We start from the raw sequence: 10,313 nt of genomic DNA, 5'->3' as shown, positions 1-10,313 counted from the left end.
AGACAATTTTGTTTTGTTTTGTTTTGTTTTTGTTTTTTCGAGACAGGGTTTCTCTGTGTAGTCCTGGCTCTCCTGGAACTCACTCTGTAGACAAGGCTGGCATCCGCCTGCCTCTGCCTCCCAAGTGCTGGGATTAAAGGTGTGTGCCACCACCAGCCAGCTCTGGAGACAATTTCCAAAACACACTGAAAGGAACAGAAGAGTCACTTAAGGCTGAAAGCCTCAAGGGATTATGGGAGCTCACAACAAAGCCTAACTGCACGCCATGGAGATGAGACTTTGAAACCTTGGAAGAGCCTGAGGGGAAAGGAGACGGAACGAATGAGAATATGTAAAGAAAGAAACTTGGGTAAGTTGAGGCCAGCTGAAGAGCTGCTGACAAACCAAAAGGCTCGAGTAGGCACAGCTGCTGAAGTTCACCTATGTGCATAGCAGCAGGCAGGAGGGCAGGAGGAAGCCATGCTCCAGACAGCCAGAGAGGGTCTGCATGAAGGTAAGCATCCGAATCAGTTAGTTCCTCGGTCAGTCCAGGAACACAGTGGAACCAGGAACCAGAAAACAGGGCAACATCAGCCAGGGCTACCCATCTTATTAAATGCAAATGACAGTCTGTGCTTCCCTTACTAAGTTAGGGGATGCTCTCCCACATTCTTAAGAGCAGCCTAGTAATAGGTACACTTCCAACCCTGTCTTCCTAGCACAGCCCTGGACAAGCTAGTGTGGGCTTGTAGTCCTGGCACCTAGCATTGTAGTGATTGTGGGACAAATTGCTGTACTTTTCTGTGCCTTGGTTGTTTTCTTATGAGGCAAACTTAACTTAAATATGACTGTTGTGTGAATCAAATGAAATCACTTGATAAAAGACATATATTTCCAGTTCTTGAATCTGTTATTCCCTTCATTTTCATTTATGTCTTCAAAGGACCTTGGTCAGAACTCAAAACAATTGCAGATATTTATCTAGTGCTAGACACAATTCTAAGTACTTTGCTTGTGGTGACGGCTTAATATATGCACTTAGGACTATAGGCCACACACAGTTTTTGGCCCTTTATTTCAGAAGAGAGAATCTGAGATGTGGAGGGGTTTAAAAGCATATTGTCTGTGTTCTCAGACACAGACATATACAACGTCTAATACAGATGATGTAAGGCCAAGGGCAGAGGTCACCTGCCTAAGTACCCTCTGATGCCCTTCCCATTCCTACATCTGTGAGCACTTTACCCAGCAATGCTGCAGGATTGACTTTCCCTGATCCTAGTAAATTAGGCTTTAGAAGAAAAACAGCCCCATTTCAGCACTCCAGGTTCCTCTACGTCAAGCTGTGTGATTATGAATGAGTTATCTTTATTTACTGAGAGTACAGAGTTATGACTCTTATGTCAGATGACCTTTACAAAGTGCATAATATGCAGCAGGTGACTCCAGTATGTTGACAGACACACACACACACACACACACACACACACACACACACACACTGCTTGTAGTTTACTTTTGTTCTTAATGTTTGACTGTAAATAGCTACTTTAGCTTTAAAGTCTCTCAACTTCTGTATAAAGTTTGCTGAATTTACATGAAATAGTGAACATGAATTGATATTTAATAGTTAGAAATAAGCATAAAAGTCAGACAGAAACCTGCTACTGCAAATATTAAGCGGATATTTATCAAACCATGACATAAATTTGTCTAGCTATAAGAATAAAGATAGAAAAATCTTTAGGTCATAATGTACCCATCACTTGGGAAAGAAATGATAAAATAATATCATATGTGGCAGCATAAATAACCCCCTTTCTCCAGATAGCATGAGTAAGCCCCTATCACAATGACCTAAAAATGAATTACACAGATTTTTATGCCCAAAATAAACCTAAATATAACAGTACTTCAGTTTTAAAGGGGGAAATTTGTGTGTGTGTGTATTTTGTTTTTTAAAAAAGGCTCTTTTGTTTTGCTCAGTCTGGATAAAAATATCCATGAATGATGACCAGCACCGCAAATCTCCACATGCTCTCTGGTTTCCTGTAAGCCTACAGCTTAGCAAGGGTTTGGGTTTGCCTTGATCAATGGTCTATGGTATTTCAACATTCAGCCCTTTTCCTGGGGTACAGCTACAGCTCTAGATTGTGAGTGACCCCCTGGAGTTGAATTTTGCTTCAATCTCTATTTGCACAGGATAGGGTGACAAGTAACCATAACTGTGCTAAGCGAATTTTAAGATCATTTATTACTGCAGGATAGTCAGTCTTAGCCTGGTTAATATAGTCATGAGATGTAGTTTTATACTGTTCTCTAATTTACATAGATATTTTAGATGCTTGGTCTTGTTTAAGCTGACAACATGCCTAAAGAGTATTTAATTGGTCCAGAAAGCATAAAATTAGAAGCTATGTTTCCTTAGATTGTAGCAATCAAGGTTTCTATTAGATACAGAGAACAGAGATGAATCCCAGAAATAGGAACTAAAAGAAACCAAGTATAAAGGATAATCAGAAGAGGAATTAGTTTTCGCTTATATGTATGTGTGGGGGCATGGAGGGTAGGGAGTATTCGTATGTGGATAAGCTCATTCATGAGTTCATGTTTGGAAGCTAGAGGTTGATCATTTTTTAAGGTCATGTCAAAATTCCTCTGTAACTTATATTTCTCACTGAATCTGGAGTAGATTGGTTAGAATAACTTGTCAGATAGCTTGCAGGATCTACCTGCCTCTAGCCCCCAGCTAGATTGAGGACTGTTGATGCCTGCCATGTTCTGAATAAAAAATGAGATGAAGAGGCTACCTTCCTTGTTTTTCTCATCATTGAAACTCTAAGGATCAAAATTAGTGACTGTAAAATAATGTCATCTGGAGGTTTTCCTTTTACTTTATGTTTGGCCTGCATGCATGTATGAATGCCACATACATGCCTGCTGCCTGCCGGGAAGAGGAGAATACTTCTGACCTAGAAGTGGAGGTACAGATGGTTGTGAGCCATGTGAATATTGTGAACTGAACTGGGGTGCTTTGCAAGAGCATCCAGTGCTCTTAACTGCTCTACCATTTCTTCAGCCCCAATGACATCATTTTAGTGAGTGCTCCTGTACAAGTGGTTCTGTGTGTACAGCCAGACTGAATTATACAAGTCGACTGGCTATAGCTCTTCCCATAACCACCTTATTTGCAGGAGACTGGAAATGCTATTACAAATGTGGTCCCTGGCTGAGCTCCAGCAAAGTGAATTATGTTGTAAATTTTTCTTGCTGATCTTCCTGCCTTTTAGAGATACCATCTAACTGAAATGCATACTACTTTAACACATCAGATATCATTAAGAGTATTTTATAGAAGAACTTAATAAATAGAATGTTGCTAGGAGTTTCAAAGGAAACTACAATCTGTTGCTATTAATTTGCTGGCCCCTAATCTCAAAGCAGAGATGATGTTATTATATAGAAATTATATAATAATGTGTCAAAATATTATTCAGGTTGAAAGAAAATTTCAAATGAAGGCTTTAAATGTATCAATTTATTTCTGATACTGGTAAGAACATGTCCTGAGCATAGATGTCTCACAGCACAGTAGCTATTAAATCCACTAAAGATTAGCTTGTGCCAGGCAACAAAATCCAATAAAATATGCACACTAACAAAGATTTAAGGAAGGGATCACCTCCACCCTCTGTTTACTATGACAAAAAGTTGTTGACTATGATGATCCAAGTGGAAGAGGTTTCTTCCTCATTTAAAGGCAATAAATTAAGACAGAGGAGAGAGCTTAGTTGGTAAAGTGCTTGCTACCTGTACAAGCATGTGGACTTGAGTTCAGTTCCCAGAACTCAGGTAAAAATATAGCTGCTAGTGGTGGAATGCTTATTATCTTGGTGCTGGGCTGGGATTCACTGGCCAACCAGTTTAACCCATTCGGTCAGTTTAAGGCCAGGGTGATGTCATGTCTCAAATAAACCAAACCACAGACAAATGAACAAAAACAACAGACATGAGTGTTGTTTCTGTCTAATTCACATAGTAGTCACAATACTGCAGACCTGAAACTAACAATCTTTGTTAGAAAATTTAATCTATTGTCTGCATGTTTTAATAATACAATAGTCTTTGTTCTCCCCAACACATCATTTACCTACTCATCTCCACATATTTTACTTTGTTTTATGAAGCAGAGTTTTGCTCTGTAGCCCAGGCTGGCCTTGAACATGTGATCCTCTTGCCTTGACCTACTAAGTTCCAGGAGTACAGGCATGTACAGCAACATAAAGGACATTTCACATTTTTATTTTCCAATCTTATTTGTGCATTTTCTTTTTTTTTGCTCTTCTTGATATCTAAAATAAATGCCTTTCTTCCCTATCTGTCTTGGTTGTCCTACAGAGTTTCTTTTACATGTTTCTTCTTTTGAGAACATTCCACAAATGAATCCAATCTAAAATTCTAAGCTACATGGATTTCTGTTCAAACTTTAGATTCCTCACTAGAATCAGATTCTCATTGGAGATCATTATAAATCCATGTGCTTTCTCTCCTGAGTGAGGCAATTCTGTGAGACCCAAGGCTGGGGACCTGGGATGCTCAGTGTAAGTCCCATGTCAGTCGCATTGAGTATTAAACAATCACATCTAAAAATGGGGTTGGGGTGGACAAATATCTAATCTATCCTATCATCTAAGACAAAATAAGATTGAATAACGCAGATGACAGCATGGTTTCTATGTCATGTGTTGGGTAGTCAGATCACAAGCCTCAAGTGGAAGCTACACCTAAGTCATCTTATACCTCTGCTCATAATAAATGCCAGCTGAAGAAAATAAAAGGAGCAGGGAAAATTTCCACCTTTATCTAGAAACTCATAAAGTCAACTCTGCACTTGTACATAATATTTGACCTTTCAGCATACTGACATTTTTTTATGCTCATCTTCATAACATTCTCCAGGAGGCAAATATTATCACTTTCCTTTTGCGGAGGATGAGTTTGAAGCCGAACACAATTAAACAGTCTGGCAAAGCTCAAAAGACTGAGCCTGTGGGGGACTCAGTTCACTGCTTGACACTCCTTCTGTAAGCTGTTGCGATTAACTGGTATGAGCATCTGCTTGTTCGTCATTTCATGTTTCACAGGGGCAAGATGGTGTGTTTAATTTCACATTTCTGAGAAATAATATTAAGTGGGAGGAGTAACATCAATGCTGATGTTGGTACTTTTTCCTGTTCCACGTATGTGCTGTCTATTCTCCTTGGTAGGTTTACTTTGAAGGTACCGTCTTCTACTTACTTCCATCAGAACTATCTAAGACATTCCTGAGCAACAGCATAAAGTGAATGAGGAGAGCTTCCAGGCATACACTGGAGTTTAGTGACATGCATAAAACTCTTTATTTCAATGAGAAGGTGTCTATTCATTGTGTCAGAGCTGGCTTATGACTCTGCAGTAGAAAGAACCTGGGCCTTGGTTAACACTTCTAGGCATGTGCCTCTCAAACATTTCTATTGTAGGTCTAGATTGCTCATGTGCATTTGGATTAAATGCCATATTCCCAGAAGGACCACCTTAAGACTTAAATGATGTGCAGTACACACAGGGATAATTAAACATTACATATACAACATCTTTTACATCTTCACATTCAGTGAAAGTCACTGATTAAAATTATACACTACCATAAATGCAACATTCAGGCAGAACCTCTTATATGTTATACTTCACTGAATTATCAGTCAGAAGACTCTAATTTACCCTTCTGAAGACACCTGGATGTCATTCATATCATTTATGGCAACATGAACGAGGCAGTGATATGTTCAAGCCCCTGCTAAAATCAGCCACATGTTTGAAGGTCATGTTACCTCTTCTGCTGGACTTCATCTGCCACATTTCCTTCATTTTCTCCAGGCCTTAGTAGCTTGGAGCATTAACATTTCTGGCTGGGGTTTCTGTGGCAGTGTGATAGGTTTTCCTATTTCTGGCATGGTCTCCAAGTCCTTTAGAGGACTGCATTCAGTAAAAGTAAGTTTTCTAAAACCAAAATCTCATTTCTTTAGTCTTGGACCGAAAAAAAAAAAAAGAGTCAAACAAAAGCTTCCTTTGGTGGCTCTGTAGTGTGTTTCAGCTTGTCCATACATATGATACCAGACATGCACAAATGCCTCTGTGAGACGGCGTCATCACCTGCAGCTTTCCCTCCTTTCTTCCCTAACTCCTCATAACTAAGCTCCAGTCCTGCCAACTGCCTCCCCATAGTAGATTCCAGAAGGCACAGGGCTATGTGACCCCTTCTTGTTCGTACTGCAGTCTTTGGCTGGGACCATCAGTGCTTCCCTTCCTGTTCCTAGATTTCTGATCAACACAGTTCTTTCCAACATACTCAACCATCTTAGGTTTGGGAGAAACCTATCTTGCCTAACTGTCATCACTGCACTAACCAGAAAGATGACAGTTGAACTTTGTATGATACCATGGAGCCCAGGACAGATATTTCAAGGTAGTCACCTATATACCTCCTGCCTCCTCTAGCCTTTGTGACTCTTGAGAACAAGATGTGTCCTCATTGATTAGTCCCAGACATAGAGTATGTACTCTATATTTACTTCCCAATGTCTTTTTGAGTCCTGTCAGTTTTGTATTTCTCTATTAAGCTAAGTTTTTGTTGACAAGAATGCAATGCTTTTCTTGCAAACTCTTCTCTGTCTTGTTTTATTTTCCTGTGACAACTTGGTATTAGTTCACTAATGTATACATTTAAATCCCCAAATTTGGCAGCCTATAGTTAATGGTGAGTTGAGAATGCTTTCTTTCAGTGTCTCCACAGAGGTGATCCAGACAGGGCAGGTAGGGTCAGTCTCAACCAAGGCATGACTTTCCACTAGAGGGAGCCTTACTATTGGGTCAAGGATTCTGGAGCTCAACCCAACCCAGTATCCTATTCCATAAACCATTGGTATCTCATTTCCTATTTCTAAGTTCTAAGTCTTCTCTTTCTTATTTCAAGTTCAGTTACCTCCATAGGAGTAAGCATGGAGGGACTGATTTAGATGAGAATCCTTAAATGTGTTCCATAAGAGAGAGACTATCAGCACGCTTTGTTCCAAAGCACATGGGCTGATGGTGCCTTTGAGGATTCTAGTCATCTCCAGGTTTGAGACGGGAGGAAGGAAAACTGCTGAGAACAATACTGAGCCCTGTTAGCTTGGAAATTGGGAAAAGCATATCCTATAGGTACCTCACATGTTTGGTATACACTCCAGTTATCATTTAATGCAAGCCAGATTGTGCTATGATTTATCGTAGAAGTTCCTGATGTCAACACTGATGAACCATGACTGAGGGAGATACTCAGCACATAATGGGTGATGTCTAAAAGGTGTCTACTGAAGGAATGTTGCAAAATGGCTTTATGTCAGAAGAACAGGACATAGAACATTCTGATGTTACTTTGTAACCTGAATGCTATGCCCAAGAGTTTAATTAAACCGTAGAAGTCACCTATTTTCTATAGCTGAATTTTTGCAGGTGCCATGCATATAACTCCTGATAAATGCGAGATGGAATGAAGGATTCTCTTTTGTTTGAGCTAATTGATGGCTTCCCAGACAATTTGTTTTATTAATTGAGTTTGAGAACTATTGTTGCAAATAAATACAGGCCACTGTAGTTTGAAAGAACACTGATTTGATACCTGGCAACCCCAATTTCTCTGGCTCCTAGTGTCATGCATTGAGAACAAAACTGTCACTGCTTTTTGTGGACATGTCAGGCCTGCCAGTTTTTTTTTCCTGGCAAGCCAGACACCAATCTGCAAAGAGCTTTGTCACAGGGTGCTCTCTCCTGGGAAGACAGATGAGCATTGTGTTCAACTGCTGCAAAGTAGCAGAGAGATTAATGTCCTGCAGTAGGAATCAATCACAGGCAGAAAAAAAAACGAACGAAGTGCATTTCTGGATTTCAAATATCAGTTCTGGAGCTGAATGAGCCCTTTTGCTTTCTGACTTCATTAATTTTATTACAAACTATCCCCAGCATTTTTTTTTTCATTGAAGCCAATTACTTGGCATGTCCCAGTAGGAAAATCTGGTCATTATGAAATATGTAATTGAATTGACCCATGGCCTGACACAACTCTGAGTGAAATGTGTGTGCCTTCATGCCCATTAGCTCTCTTGGGTCATTATTTTCCAGGAGAGCACAGCCTTGTCCTCTCGGTAGGAGATGTACTAATGCTACAATAGTCGGCTGCTTGTGCTTGTGGAAAGTTACAACAGAGAAACAAGGATAGACGTGCGACAAAGACATCATTTATCCTAAGTCTTCAACTAAGTTGTCTCTACCACTGGCCTCTTGTAGGAGAACATATTAGTCCAAGAAAACAGAGAAGATGGGGCAGAATGGGGAGAATGGGGCCTGGGCATTGAAAACTGAATCTGAGTTGCAGAGGAGCCCCTTGGCTCCTCTCTACAAAGCTGGACAAATTGCCTGCTTCCCAGCGAGGAGGATAGGAAGATGTCCAGCTCATAGTAGCAGACACCTGAACTGATGACCAGGTGCCTTATCCCTAGCTCAGTGTTAGTCATTCAATCTCACCTATTTAAAGGGAGACTGAAGCAACATGGCCTCTTAGTACATGGATTCTCCTTTCTTCACATCTTACTTTTCTGGATTGCAATGCAGGGGAACAAACCCAGGGCCTCATACATGCATTGACAAGGCAAGTATTGACAGCTGTGCAACATCCCTCCCCACCCCATCCTGATACACTATTGTATATATTGTGTCAATCCTAACAGTGCCTTAGACTCTCTGGATGCTGTCCTCACTATCAGTTCTGTCTTTATCACTTTATTTCCCTAGGTAGTCCTCATGAATCAATGGCAAAAACCATTAATTATATTTATAGTGTTACCATATATAGGGGTAAAATTGTCTGGACTATATATACAACCATAGCATGCGTATTTTCCAAAACTTACTTCCTGGAGTCCATACTGCATTTGTTTTGGCTATCACGTGGATGTACACAGTAATTGCTCACACAGTCTGTTAAATTTCTCATATAAACTATTTTATATGTCTTTTTTATGTTAGATTATCTTTAGATTTCATTAACCCTGTTGGCACGATGATCCTTTTACATGTCTCTTATGCATACATACAAATATATAAGGTACGTATCTAATAAGTGAGTTGTTCGGTGGAACTTTGGTTTTCATAAATAATGTCACTCTGATTCCACAGCAGTTGCTGCAGGAGAGGGAAGTTCTACCAGGTCTCTATCCTTTCCAGCCCTTGATCTATTCAACTTGTGATTTTTATTAATTTGGTGAATATGAAATGGTTCCTTATTACAGTTAAATTATCAATTCCTTGATTGTTAATTATCTGGGGGCACATTTCATATGTCTATAAGCATTAGGTGATTTTCTCCCATATTTTTTTAACGCCTCTGGTTATTTTCTCACAGGGCTTTCTGGATCTCTCTGATTGCTTTACAATTCTGCATGTGGACTGCTCCACATGGCCCCTTCTGTCATCTATGGAAGTGAGCAACATTTGCTTCTTTCTCGTTCATATCGCACACACTTCAGAAATCCCAGATAGAAGATCTGAAATCTTTCAGTCCTCTCAACTGGAGGCACTAGTAGCTGAAAATACAGATTTCAAAATAAATAATTCATTACTGAGGCTCAGCAGAATTATATTCAAGAAGAGCTCTGCATGCTTGCAGAATGTGCTCAAAGAGCTTATGAAACTAAATTAAAAACAAAAACTCAGCACTGGGGTAATGAAAGCTTCTATGCCAAAACTTCAAATGTACTAAAAAATTTATCGGCAGTGGTTTACTATCCCCACCATGATGATACTTCAAGCCACTTCCTTCACTCAAGAACACACTGCACCAATGATAAGCTCTCCTTACCACCCAGGTAGATGCTGCCAGGGTCATCACCCAGTTTCAAGTATGGTCTTTAAGATAAATTTCTGAGAATAACTTTTTTTTTTGTTCAGTGCAATTATCTTAAAATCTTTTACCCCCTGGAATCATAATCTGGCCAACTCGTCTTTGACTTCTTTAGGAACTAACCTCCCCCACCCCCTAAACACAAACCAACCCACTTCTCTCCTGACTAAATGTTTCTTGGAACTGAAACTGTGCTCTATCAAAAATCTAGAAGCCATACAGATGGCTCGGTGGCTAAATGCATGCTATGCAAGCATGAAAACTTAAGTTGAAATTTTTGGCACCAACATCAGAAGGCAGGTATGGCAGTGCATGACTGTGATCCAAGCACAGAGAGAGAGAGAGAGAGAGAGAGAGA

At 39.9% G+C, this 10,313-nt stretch overlaps 1 protein-coding gene across 22 annotated transcripts in view; it reads right to left on the bottom strand.

The window, feature by feature from the left end:
* Window positions 1–10,313, bottom strand: part of Dlg2 (discs large MAGUK scaffold protein 2) — a 1,953,494-nt gene that overhangs the window by 105,562 nt on the left and 1,837,619 nt on the right. The gene's annotated exons all lie outside the window — the stretch shown is intronic.

The sequence above is a fragment of the Mastomys coucha genome, unplaced genomic scaffold (assembly GCF_008632895.1).
Source record: "Mastomys coucha isolate ucsf_1 unplaced genomic scaffold, UCSF_Mcou_1 pScaffold21, whole genome shotgun sequence".
Classification (NCBI taxonomy): Eukaryota; Metazoa; Chordata; class Mammalia; order Rodentia; family Muridae; genus Mastomys; species Mastomys coucha.
The sequence above is the reverse complement of the archived record's forward strand: the minus strand, read 5'-3'. Positions and strand labels throughout refer to the sequence as shown.